The sequence below is a fragment of the Pseudophryne corroboree genome, chromosome 1 (genome assembly GCF_028390025.1).
Source record: "Pseudophryne corroboree isolate aPseCor3 chromosome 1, aPseCor3.hap2, whole genome shotgun sequence".
In the NCBI taxonomy this organism is placed as follows: domain Eukaryota; kingdom Metazoa; phylum Chordata; class Amphibia; order Anura; family Myobatrachidae; genus Pseudophryne; species Pseudophryne corroboree.
In genome coordinates this window covers 692,152,355-692,166,680 of record NC_086444.1, presented here as the reverse complement: position 1 = coordinate 692,166,680, position 14,326 = coordinate 692,152,355, and the positions used below count along the sequence as shown (strand labels likewise).

Sequence of the window (14,326 nt, the reverse complement as noted above, 5' to 3'; positions counted from 1 at the left end):
AGCAACAGGGGGCACAACTAATGAGGGCACAGCAACAGGGGGCACATCTACTGAGGGCACATCTACTGAGGGCACAGCAACAGGGAGCACATCTACTGAGGGCACAGAAACAGGGGGCGCATCTACTGAGGGCACAGCAACAGGGGGCGCATCTACTGAGGGCACAGCAACGGGGCACAACTACTGAGGGCACAGCAACAGGGGGAACATCTACTGTGGGCACAGCAACTGGGCACACTGAGGGCACAACAACAGGGGGCACAACTACTGAAGGCACAGGAACAGGGGCAAAGCTACTGAGGACACAGCAACAGGGGGCAAAACTACTGAGGGCACAGCAACAGGGGGCAAAACTACTGAGAGCACAGCAACAGGGGGAAAAACTACTGAGGGCACAGCAACGGGGCAAAACTACTGAGGGCACAGCAACGGGGAAAAACTGAGGGCACAGCAACAGGGGCAAAACTACAGGGGCACAACTACTGAGGGCACAGCTACAGGGGGCAAATCTACTGAGGGCACAGCAACAGGGGGAATAACTACTGAGGGCACAGCAACAGGGGCAAAACTACATGGGCACAACTACTGACGGCACAGCAACAGGGGCAAAACTACTGCGGGCACAGCAACAGGGGGCAAAACTACAGGGGCACAACTACTGAGGGCACAGCAACAGGGGTAAAAACTACTGAGGGCACAACAACAGGGGGCAAAACTACAGGGGCACAACTACTGAGGGCACAGCAACAGGGGTAAAAACTACTGAGGGCACAGAACAGGGGGCAAATCTACTGTGGGCACAGCTACAGGGGGCATAACTCTACTGGGGGCACAGCTACAGGGGGCATAACTCTACTGGGGGCACAACTACAGATCGGCATAACTGTAGCCACGCCCTTATTTTTTGCCGCGCACTAACCCTATTTTACCGATCGGAGGGGGGGGGGGGGGGAACATCAGAGGAAACTTTCGCCCTGGTCACCACAAGGTCTAGAACCGGCCCTGTATTTAATGGGTTATTTTCCAGAAACATATTTGATTGCCATGAACCTTTATTTTTTGTTGTTATTTTAGTTAGTTTTGTCTGTCTCCATTCTCTGATTTCTTGGCATCATTTTCCTAACATCAGCGATAATGTCAGTTGCATTATACGCAAAGGAGAGAAGGGAGACATATATTGAAGGAGACAGACATATAAGGAAGGAAGCTGTCAGTGTAGCTTTGGGGACAGAAATGAAAAGGTATGAAATTTCGGGTATTTTAAAGACACTAGCAGCTTATACACGCTGACATTATTACATGTACTGCACTGTAGTATTACACATGTAAATGGATAAAATACAGTAGACGGGTGTAACAACAGAAAATATTCTTTCTAGTCTCAATATGCTCACTATAATTGGTATCACACTGGAACACATTCTCTTCTATCCACAGTGAGTATAAGGGAAGCCTACAATGGCAGAATATAAAGACAATAAAAATCTAATCATATTTGATTATTATTTCTTTGGCCTGCACTGAAAACATATTCCATTTCCTACATTCATAGCTTTTCCAAAGAGATGTAAACATGTAAAACTTGCAGCTACACTTCATAAGTACAACATTGTGCAACCTTATGAAAACTTTGAATTTCTATAGCTGTATAATCCTTGAAGTTGATTCTTTCAGCACCGTGGACACTTCCTCTCCTCCTGTGTCAGTGCACAAAAGAGCAGATTGAGTGTATGATATACTATCACTCATGATACACATGTACCCAGACAAAAGCCACTGTCCGTAAATCTTAGTACACAGCAGAGGCTGATTGACCATAGGGCTTACAGGGAAGATTCCCGGTGGGCCGATGCACCCGCGGGCCTGTTTTGTTTGAGGACATGTGGTCCTTTTTATAGACATAATGAATAAGATGCCAAACAATTTGCATATATGAAAATGACTTTTCCACTTAGCCTGTGATTGCAGATGATCTAGTGTATTCTCTGTCTGCCTGCTTGGCTGACATATAAGATTGAGTGAATAGTGATTGGGATACGGTTGGTGTAATAAGCAAGAAAATATATCTTTCTAAAGAATTATATAGTTTCCTAAATTCTGAAGGTGTATCATATAATGTGCTCATAATATTTAATGTTATTTCTTTGTAACTACCCCCTTGATGCTGGACATGCCCACTATCTGGAAAGTCTTGGAGGGAGGGTGCTGCTGCCATGGCCCATGGCTAGACCAGACCTTACACCTCTAGTGCTGCCCATGTGGGGCCACTAGTACAAATTTTTCCAGGGACGCTTTTTGTTCCCAATCCGCCCCTGGTACACAGTGTTGTACAATATCTCATTTCATTCAAATGCACGCTGGCTATATGGGGTGCTTTACACAAGCATATCATTCAATAATATCAGAAAAGTGGGCGTCCTCTTTATTTAGGTCAGGTAGACCAGATGAGCGCGGTAGAGTTTCCGTGTTATTGCCAAATGACACTATAAAAGGTGGGAGACATTTTTAGGACATTTTATAAAACATAAGTTGATCCTCAGCAGTAAGGCAATGTGAAAAACACACATGCACAGTATCAATGCAGCTGATACAACCAAGGTGGTAAGCACTGTGTATAATGTCACTACAGTGGATAACTGAATGCTGGTTGTCATATACTGACAAGGCAAACTGTGTGAGTTCAGTATGCTGTTATTAGCTACCCTCGCATTTGTTCCCATTTCTCATATAATTACTCTGCAAATGTACATAGGCCACAATTCTGTTTTGTTTTGTATCTGCATACTGTGTCTGGCTTTGGCTAAGTCATATTTAGTCATCTATTGTATACAAAAAATACCATGTAGAGTACATCATGTTTTACTTTCTTTTATGTGCAGTGTGACTGTGTGTTCTGTGGTTTAGATAAAACCTGTATGTTTCATGTGCAGTGCACAATGTGACCTAAGAACCTTGTCAGATGCCTGTCCGGGTAAGTATGCATAAATAGGTCAGGCATGTGATATAGCAACCTTAGCTTCACTAACCATCTGCGAGGGTGATATACTAATAATATCAGACGTAGCATGTAATATCCTCTTATCAAACTGAGCGTGAAATACTGTTGTAAGGAGGCTGTGTGTGATGTAATGTATTGTTATTAGCAGTGTGCTTATGATCTTCTGTTTACAGTGAAAAATACTTTGAATAGCTTTGACTTCATGTGTGTAGTACAATAATGTAATATATTAATATGTTGTTTTTCTGTGGCGCCAGATACATATATGCATTGTTTTTTGTAAGCTGTCATATGCTTTTAAGTGTGATATGTACATGTGCATGCTTAATGTATAAGTATAAATTAAATATGCTGAAGTCTTGTGTACATGTCTATAAAGGATAAAAAATATACATAGCTGTAGCAGTGCTTGAAAAAATGTAATCAAAGGAGCAAACAAAATGTTTGTAAACATTCAATTCCACAAAGGTGTGCTCATGCACTCAGACAGAAAACACGCCATGCACACATTCTCTACAGACTTATATTATAGTGCACCTGAAAAATCATTGATGCTTTCAGATCTCTATCAATTGCTTGTTGTTTGAGTATCCGTTATGGGCATAGATAATATACCTCATGACGTAAACTGTTTAATTCAAGAAATCCATTCATTTTTTTCTGCATGTGAAAATGCATCTTTCTACTTTCTGATGTGCAATTGACAAATCATGCAGTCTCTTCTGTCATCACAGTGCCATACATACTCCTCTATGACACATTACACTGCAGTTCCCCTCTTATTTAGGGTGTCAAGTACTGACCCTCTAAATCTAGCTTTTACACACTACCTGAAGCCTGCACTGCAGTTTCCTCTGCTATGACTCTCACATGCATACAGCTCTATCAGTGTTTTCATCCTGTCCTGCAGCCCTGATGCCATTCCAGCACTTATTCTCCCACACACTTTCAGGTCCAGCACTCACTGTAGTGGTGTCTTCCGTCTGTTGCTCTCCCTCCTTATCATCGTGGTTAGATTGAATGTGTGTTTCGTCTCGTCCCAATCTGTTAGCTATGTCACAGTGTCTCAGTTTTGTGTCTCTCCTCCCAGTCACTCTGTTCCTCTGCTGCTCAGCCTCAAACAAAACACTGGGCTGCAGCATGCGTCTCAGTCACTGACTCGCTCTCCAGCCCTCCCTCCTCTCATTGCCATTCTCTTATTGTCTATGCTTGTTTCCCCTTATCTGTTTTCCCTCTTACCTATTGTCCTTCATATCTCTTGCTGCTTAATTTGTGTTCACTCCCTGCACTAGTTAGCCATCTTTCCGCTTTCTTTTTGCAATATTTCCCTTACCATTTTCTGCCCTCAGTTATTACCCTTTAATTTGCCCTTGTTGCTTTCAATAGAAATTACATCCAAAACTGTTGAGGCAAATAATAGTTTACACTGATTTTAGCCTTGATCCACATTAACATACCTCATTTCCAAATGGGAATATTCTAAACCAGTGGTTCTCAAACTTAGCCCTCAGGACACCAAACAGTTCATGTTTTTCAGGTCACCCAGCAGGTGTTCAGGTGAACTCGTTACTCACTGACACATTTTACAAGATCCACAGGTGGAGCTGATAATTTCACTTGCGACTCTGTGAGAAGACCTGGAAAATATTTTCAATTTTCCATACAGCTATTTTTATGCTCTGAGATGAAAGACAGGTATATATATATTTTTTATAAAAGATACATATATTGTACTGTAATTGTCATTTGTATAAGGATGCGTACTGACCGGAGGTTGTACAACAAGTTGAGGTTTATTGCCCCACATTGCAGCATGGTCCATCTAAGGTCTACTTAGTACTATAATTATTAAAAGTAAGATCCTCCAAGTGTTATGGCCCCCATACATCTAAGATTTGTTGGGGCAATGCCCCGACCCCTGATGGCGAGGTTGGGGTATCACAAATATTAAACATGCTTAAAAATCCCGTTTCTGAAAGGATCAGGGAATTGGGATCTACTGTGTCATGTAATGTGTATAAGCGGCTCTACTGTGCTGTGTAATGTGTATAAGCGGCTCTATTGTGTAATGTAATGTTAATAACGACACTACTGTGTCATGTAATGTATATAAGCGGCTCTACTGTGCTGTGTAATGTGTATAAGCGGCTCTATTGTGTAATGTAATGTAAATAACGACACTACTGTGTCATGTAATGTGTATAAGCGGCTCTACTGTGCTGTGTAATGTGTATAAGCGGCTCTATTGTGTAATGTAATGTTAATAACGACACTACTGTGTCATGTAATGTATATAAGCGGCTCTACTGTGCTGTGTAATGTGTATAAGCGGCTCTATTGTGTAATGTAATGTAAATAACGACACTACTGTGTCATGTAATGTGTATAAGCGGCTCTACTGTGCTGTGTAATGTGTATAAGCGGCTCTATTGTGTAATGTAATGTAAATAACGACACTACTGTGCTGTGTAATGTGTATAAGCGGCTCTACTGTGCTGTGTAATGTGTATAAGCGGCTCTATTGTGTAATGTAATGTAAATAACGACACTACTGTGTCATGTAATGTGTATAAACGGGTCTACTGTGCTGTGTAATGTGTATAAGCGGCTCTATTGTGTAATGTAATGTAAATAACAACACTACTGTGCTGTGTAATGTGTATAAGCGGCTCTACTGTGCTGTGTAATGTGTATAAGCGGCTCTATTGTGTAATGTAATGTAAATAACGACACTACTGTGTCATGTAATGTGTATAAGCGGCTCTACTGTGCTGTGTAATGTGTATAAGCGGCTCTATTGTGTAATGTAATGTAAATAACGACACTACTGTGCTGTGTAATGTGTATAAGCGGCTCTACTGTGCTGTGTAATGTGTATAAGCGGCTCTATTGTGTAATGTAATGTAAATAACGACACTACTGTGCTGTGTAATGTGTATAAGCGGCTCTACTGTGCTGTGTAATGTGTATAAGCGGCTCTATTGTGTAATGTAATGTAAATAACGACACTACTGTGTCATGTAATGTGTATAAGCGGCTCTACTGTGCTGTGTAATGTGTATAAGCGGCTCTATTGTGTAATGTAAATAACGACACTACTGTGCTGTGTAATGTGTATAAGCGGCTCTACTGTGCTGTGTAATGTGTATAAGCGGCTCTATTGTGTAATGTAAATAACGACACTACTGTGCTGTGTAATGTGTATAAGCGGCTCTACTGTGCTGTGTAATGTGTATAAGCGGCTCTATTGTGTAATGTAATGTAAATAACGACACTACTGTGCTGTGTAATGTGTATAAGCGGCTCTACTGTGCTGTGTAATGTGTATAAGCGGCTCTATTGTGTAATGTAATGTAAATAACGACACTACTGTGCTGTGTAATGTGTATAAGCGGCTCTACTGTGCTGTGTAATGTGTATAAGCGGCTCTATTGTGTAATGTAATGTAAATAACGACAATACTGTGCTGTGTAATGTGTATAAGCGGCTCTATTGTGCTGTGTAATGTGTATAAGCGGCTCTATTGTGTAATGTAATGTAAATAACAACACTACTGTGCTGTGTAATGTGTATAAGCGGCTCTATTGTGTAATGTAATGTAAATAACGACAATACTGTGCTGTGTAATGTGTATAAGCGGCTCTATTGTGTAATGTAATGTAAATAACAACACTACTGTGCTGTGTAATGTGTATAAGCGGCTCTATTGTGTAATGTAATGTAAATAACGACAATACTGTGCTGTGTAATGTGTATAAGCGGCTCTATTGTGTAATGTAAATAACAACACTACTGTGCTGTGTAATGTGTATAAGGGGCTTACTGGGGAAGCAGTTAGTTTTCCGGCTGTTGGGATCCCGGCGGACAGAATACCGACGCCAGAATCCCAAAAGCCAAGGGAATCCCGGTGGTCAGAATCCCTACTGGGGCCCAGAATCCCCACTTGGGGGGTGTTTCACACCACTCCCCGAGGAGGAATAAATTATTGTGGTGAGCAAACCTCGCCACCAGGCCCGAAGTGGGGCGAGCGTAGCAAGACCATGAGGGGACATGCTATGCTCACTGTCAGGATTCCAGCATCTGTATTATGACCACCGGGATCCTAACTGTCAGGATCCCTTACTGAATCTGCTCTACTGTGCTGTGTAATGTGTAGTATCCCATACCCATTGTGAAACATGGACACTACTTTGCGGTGTAATGTGAATAATGGACACTACTGTGTGGTGTAATGTGAATAATGGACACTACTGTGTGGTGTAATGTGAATAACGGACACTACTGTGTGGTGTAATGTGAATAACGGACACTACTGTGTGGTGTAATGTGAATAACGGACACTACTGTGCGGTGTAATGTGAATAACGGACACTACTGTGTGGTGTAATGTGAATAACTGACACTACTGTGCGGTGTAATGTGAATAACGGACACTACTGTATGGTGTAATGTGAATAACGGACACTACTGTACGGTGTAATGTGAATAACTGACACTACTGTGCGGTGTAATGTGAATAACGGACACTACTGTACGGTGTAATGTGAATAACGGACACTACTGTGCATTATAACGTGAATAACAGACACTAATGTGTGGTGTAACGTGAATTGGTACTATTCTGTGGCCTCGCCCCTTTCCCATGAAATCACGCCCCTTTATTTTTGGTGCGCGTCTTTGGTGCACACTATCCCGGTTTCATATATGGGGTAGGGACTCCAATTCTCTTTCTGGCACATGGCACCAAAATGTCTAATCATGGCATTGCATGCGTGGGCATTTATAACATACATATACCCTAAAGTGATAATTGTAGAAAACCTGTTGTGGTCTGGATTATTCATAGCCTGGTTGGTGGGCCTCATTTTGCAAACCCAGAGAGGCTATATATTCTGTATTAGGACATTATGGTGATTTTGTATTTTTTTTGTTAGTTTGTGCTTTAATAAAGAATGGGATGGGGAGTATTTATTGTCTGGAGCAACAATACATTTTTATATGTGGGAATGTTTGCTAATAATTAGCTCATTTGAGGTTTAAAATCAACGTTTGATAAAGATTAGTAAATTAATGTTTTTCATTTAAAATCTAGTAACATTTACAGTAGAGTAAGACATATAACCATACATGTCCCTACAATTCTGCTGTGGTGTGATATACAGTACCATTATTTACAAACCTTGTACATATACAGTCCTTATGTCATGTCTTATGTAAGGTCCTATGCTACCCCTAGCATTACAGACTATACATCTGTTCTTTGCTGTCAGCATTATTTTTAGACTATGAAAGGACCCTTGGCTGCCATGGAATGCAGCGTGAGATTATACAGTGACATACACAATCTTTATCACCAACTGCCTAAAGTGAGTCACTGTCACATTTTTATTCCCAGCTCAGGCTAGTCTGCCATTGCCATGTATATATTACCCATTTACAACCTTCAGGGGCATGTTGGCAGTGTTACCATTGGATTATGAAATTTACATGTGTTTACAATTTCATGATCTATCATTAAAAAAGTGGGTAATGGCTACTAGTATGAAACCAAGTACTCTACTCAGCAAACCGGACTACACTAGGGGCCTAATTCAGAGTTGATCGCAGCAGCAAATTTGTTAGCAGTTGGGCAAAACCATGTGCACTGCAGGGGGGTAGGGGGCAGATGTAACATGTGCAGAGAGAGTTGGGTAGGGTGTGTTTAAACTGATTTCTAAATTGCAGTGGAAAAATAAAGCAGCCGGTATTTACCCTGCACAGAAACAAAATAACCCACCCAACTCTAACTCTATCTGCACGTTATATATGCCCCCCCTGCAGTGCACATGGTTTTGCCCAACTGCTAACAAATGTGCTGCTGCAATCAACTGTGACTTAACCCCTAAGTTCATTGTGCTAAAGACATTTTTTGATTTCTTTATTACTTGATTACATTACTGACTATACTCTGTGGAAAATATTTCAAAGAAGAAGGAGCCATATAGTATGCTCTGTCATGATTCCAGAACATCTACCTTAAAAAAGGTACAAACTGCTCCTACAGCTCAGATTTGCCAAAGAGGAGACTTATTTGGGATCAGAACAGTACAACTCACGGTTTGGCATGTTCTTCTCCAGATGTCCGTTAAATATTGTTAGTACAGCTTCATATGCTCAGCTATACACTCCTGGACACTCTATCCAGAGAATCATTTATCCTATGTTAATTACGCATTGTTACTGTGTTATTTTGAAAGTGTGCAGTTTGTGCACTTGTACAATTGTATTGTATGTATTTCAATTTCGCTGATATACTTTAAAACGAATAAAAACTTTCAAATAAATAAATAAATAAATAAATATTGTTAGTACAGTATGCCCATAGTCCAAAGACTGCTACCTTTATGTGACTTCACTTCACCTAACCTGCTTATTCACAGTTACTGTATATATTTCCAGGCAGTACTGTATGTTGGAAGCACATTAATCTGACAAGGTAAAAAAAATCTTATTCTTACTTTCAGTGCCGTAACTAGACATTTTAGCACTGTGTGCAAGATAGGGCATCGGCGCCCCCCTCTATGTAAAAAAGGGGCAGTGCGTGTCGTAGGCGCGCACAAAAAAATAGGGGCATGGCTTCATGGGGAAGGGGAGTGGCAACAAAATAATACCAATTCACATTACATATTATAGTAGTCTCCATTATTCAAATTACGCCGCACAGTAGCGCCACTACACCAGGTAAAGCCCCTCTTACACATTACGGTGGACAGTGTCCCCTTTTTAAACATTACGGCAGGCAGTGTCCCCTTTTACATATTATGGCAGCCAGTCCCACTTTTACACATTACGGCAGACAGCTTCCCCTTTTTACACATTACGGCAGACAGCGTCCCCCTTTTACACATTAAGGCAGACAGCGTCCACTTTTTACACATTATGGCAGACAGCTTCCCCCTTTTACACATTAAGGCAGACAGCGTCCCCCTTTTTACACATTACGGCAGACAGCGTCCCCCTTTTTACACATTACGGCAGATAGCATCCACTTTTTACACATTACGGCAGACTGCGTCCCCCTTTTTACATATTACGGCAGACAGAGTCCCTTTTTACACATTATGGCAGATAGCGTCCCCTTTTTACACATTACGGCAGACAGTGTCCCCCTTTTTACACATTACGGCAGACAGTGTCCCCCTTTTTACACATTACGGCAGACAGCGTCCCACTTTTTGCACATTAAGGCAGACAGCATCCCCCTTTTACACATTAAGGCAGACAGCGCCCCCTTTTTACACATTAAGGCAGATGGCGCCCCTTTTTTACACATTACGGCAGACAGCATCCACTTTTGACACATTATGGCAGAGTCCCCCTTTTACACATTAGGTAGACAGACCAATAGATAAATAGATAGATAGACAGACAGACAGACAGAATAGAATAGATGATACTTACCATCTCTCAGGCTGTCAGGCTCCTCGGTGCTGGCAGCTCTGGGTGGCAGGGGAGAAGGAGGAGGAGGGAGGGGGAGGAGGGAGCTGCAGCAGCGCACTGTAATTACCGGCGGCGCCGCATGCAGCTGTACCTCTGCTTCAGCATTGGCTGGCCGCCACCGCTGTGAATGCTGGGATGAGGGAAGCGCATCCCAGCATTCACAGCAGCGCCGGCCAGCCAATGCGGAAGGAGAGGGACTGCTGCAGTGGCGCCGCTACCAATTACATAGCGCTGCTGCGGCTCCCTCCTCCTCCTTCTCCGCTGCTCCCTTTCCTCTGGCACAGGCGGCTTGTAATGAGTCATATTGACTCATTACAAACCGCTGGTCGTTGCGCCTTCAGTGCGACTGTGCTGTGTGCCAGGCAAACCTGGCACACACGTAGTTACGGCACTGCTTACTTTATGGAGTATTGAGAAGAGCATTTGGTGCTATTTGTAGTACTTTTTCCCCTTAGAAGCAGGCCTGATAGCATCCTTACTGTAGAGGGGATATGTCTGTATATTCATTAGAGTTTAATGTTTCTCTCTGAGATATGTTATATGCAATATATACTGCACTGTACATATTTATGCATAAAAGCACAGCAATGATTTAAAAAAAATTGTGGATATGCATGTGGCCAGTGCATGTGGCCAATAGAAATGCCTTTCTATAATTTTGTCTTCTTTGGTAGATTTTTGGTGAATAGAACACATTTAGAACTTCGTACAAAATACAAAAGGTATCCACTTTCACAGCGCCTATAAACCAGCAGCTCGTCTCACCCTTCTGGTGTACACCTGCACCCTTCTGGTGTCACACACAAAAAACAAATGAGGTTGAGCACACAGCGCTGAGCTTTACAATTAAAACAGAGTAGCCTTATTGTTCAAGAACTTGAAGTATGTTACAATCTCCACAATATAAGGAATAATTGGCTTCAGATGATTCCCAGCAAATAAAAAGTGTCTTTTCCTTTTCTTATGGGCTGACACTTACTTTAGAAATACTTGTTACGTTCATCAAAAGGTACCTTTTCAGTTCTCCCGGCCTCTCAATCACACTCTAAAGTGAAGACCCGGCTCATCATACCAACGATGACACAAACACCATGCAGATAAAAGTTTAAAAAAGTCCCCACCAGGGATTTTAAATTAATAATATAATATTAAAACATCAGACTTTGTTTAAAACATGTGGACAATGGGGATCGTACCAGCTCCTGAGTGAGGCTGTGCGCTCCAACTGAGAGTATCCGGAATCCCTCAGCACGCTGTTCTGGCAACAGCCTCAAGCAAACAAGCCGGCAATGTTCTCACCATGTCTTGTCCAAGTCCAGGTCCTACATTTAGAACTTCAGCCAGAACTCACATCACCTAGCGATTTTAAAATGGAACTCAAAATCAACTTTTAGTTAATGAGCTATTTGGAATAGAAACACTGTAGTTGATTTTGTGAGGATGTTGGTTCTATTCTGGTCGATTTTAAATAGACCCAGAATTGACTTTTAGTAAATATACCCCTAGCTGTTATATGGCTGAATCTGTCCTTGGTCAGTACCCTAAATTGGAAATGGTCCCATTGGTCAGTATTCTTGCTGATCGGCACAATAGGTCCATGTTATACCATCCTTGGGCATTTCTGCTGGCTAGAATTTGACTGTTGTCCTTGATTCATAAAGAGAGACAATACACAGATGAGATTTCAAAAACAGATCTTTGCCTGTCCCTTGATACTAATGGAATGTGTTAATTATCCCCTTTGTGATGAATTTAGGCAAGTAATGAAGAGATAAGTGCGGAGACCTTGGCATAATTAGAGGTACAGATGCAATTAGGAAGTTCATTTTATACCTCGAGTTATTAACAACCTCATTAAAACCAATGTGTTTGTTTACTTTTATATCATTCAATTAGTTAGCCAATTAAATTTAAAAATAAACAGTATCTTTTACATAGAATCACTTGGAAGTCTGTAAGAAAAATTAAATCCTTGTACATAAGATTCCATTAATGTGTCGTATTAATTCATGATTGCGGAGCCAATATAAGGAAAGTTTTCCACTTACAGCATTTAATATGTGTTTAAGACTATACCTAGCTTTTTTTGTTCTTTAACGTATTATCACACAAGTTGTTCTTATCTATACAGAAAGTATCACAATTGACCTAGAGAGACATGGGTATGGAAATTGAATAAATGACAATAGTGATATGATCTACACCTATTAGCCATAACATTAAAACCATTGACAGGTGGTTATTGCGTTACAATGGCATCTGTCAAGGGGTGAGATATATTAGACAGCAACTGAACCTTAGTTTTCAAAGGTGATGTGTTGGAAGCATGCAAAATAGGAAAGCGTAAGGATCTGAGCGACTTTGATAAGGACCAAATTGTGATGGCTAGATTACTGGCTCAGAGCATTTCCAAAACAGCAGGTCTTGTGGGGCGTTTCAGGTATGCAATAGTTAGTATCAACCAAAAATGGACAAAGGAAGGACAAGTGGTGAACTGGCAACAAGGTCGTGGGTGCCCAAGCCCCATTACTATGTGTGTGGGGCAAAGGCTAGCCTGTCTGGTTCTGTCCCATAGAAGGGCTCTGAATTTTCCAGATTTCAATCCAATTGGCCCTACCTCGTAACTTGCAGGACTGCTGCTAACATCTTAGTTCCAGACACCACAGTACACCTTCAGAGGTCTTGTGAAGTCCATACCCTAATGGGTCAAAGCTGTTTTGGCAGCATGAGGGGACCCATACAATATTAATAATGTGGTTTCAATGTTATGATTGATGGGTATAGAGATGTGCGGCGGGCACTTTTTGTGTTTTGGTTTTGGTTCTGGTCCCATGCCCGAGTTTTGGACCTGGATTGGTTTAGCCAAAACCACCATTTCGTGTTTTGGTTTTGGATCTGGATGATTTTTTAGAAAAACCTAAAAACAGCTAAAATCACAGAATTTGGGGGTAATTTTGATCCTACGGAATTATTAACCTCAATAACATTCAATTCCACTAATTTCCTGTCTATTCTGAACACCTCACAATATTGCTTTTAGGCCAAAAGGTTGCACCGAGGTGGCTGTATGACTAAGCTAAGCGACACAAATGTGCGGCACAAACACCTGGCCCATCTAGGAGTGGCACTGCAGTGGCAGACAGGATGGCACTTAAAAAAACTAGTCCCCAAACAGCACATGATGCAAAGAAAAAAAGAGGTGCACCAAAGTTGCTGGATTGCTAAGCGACACAAGTGTGTGGCACAAACACCTGGCCCATCTAGGAGTGGCACTGCAGTGGCAGACAGGATGGCACTTAAAAAAAATAGTCCCCAAACAGCACATCATGCAAAGAAGTAAAAGAGGTGCAATGAGGTAGCTGTATGACTAAGCTAAGCGACACAAGTGTGTGGCACAAACACCTGGCCCATCTAGGGTTGGCACTGCAGTCCCACTGCACTAATGGCGGATACCTGGCGCACGTCTAACACCAACGTAGCGGTAAAGGTCTCAGTTATCCGCTTTGCAACAGGATGACTGATGTCATATTTCATCTTCCTCACAAAGGACTGTTGGACAGTCATTTGCTTAGTTGAAGTAGTACAAGTGGTCTTCCAACTTCCCCTCTGGGATGACAATCGACTCCCAGCAGCAACAACAGCAGCTGCAGCAGTAGGATCTTTCCCTATTTTATACCTCCAAATTTTTGTTCTCCATTATTTTTCTGGAGTTATATAACAAAATGCAGCAAAGGAGAGCGTACCTCTACACCACACAGGGCAAACCCTGTAAAAATTAGGATTAAATATTAATAACCCCTTTATTTGGAGTAAATAATATACAGCACAGGACAGCACCACTGAACTAAT

The 14,326-nt window shown here is 41.7% G+C and overlaps 1 protein-coding gene across 2 annotated transcripts in view; it reads right to left on the bottom strand.

Annotated features, from left to right (window-relative positions):
- Window positions 1-4,131, bottom strand: part of LINGO3 (leucine rich repeat and Ig domain containing 3) — a 143,507-nt gene extending 139,376 nt beyond the window's left edge. For both annotated transcript variants that reach the window (XM_063914778.1, XM_063914779.1), the window contains exon 1: window positions 3,964-4,131. The gene's annotated coding sequence lies outside the window, so the exon portion shown is untranslated. The remainder of the gene's footprint in view (window positions 1-3,963) is intronic.
- Between the last annotated feature and the right edge of the window lie 10,195 nt (window positions 4,132-14,326).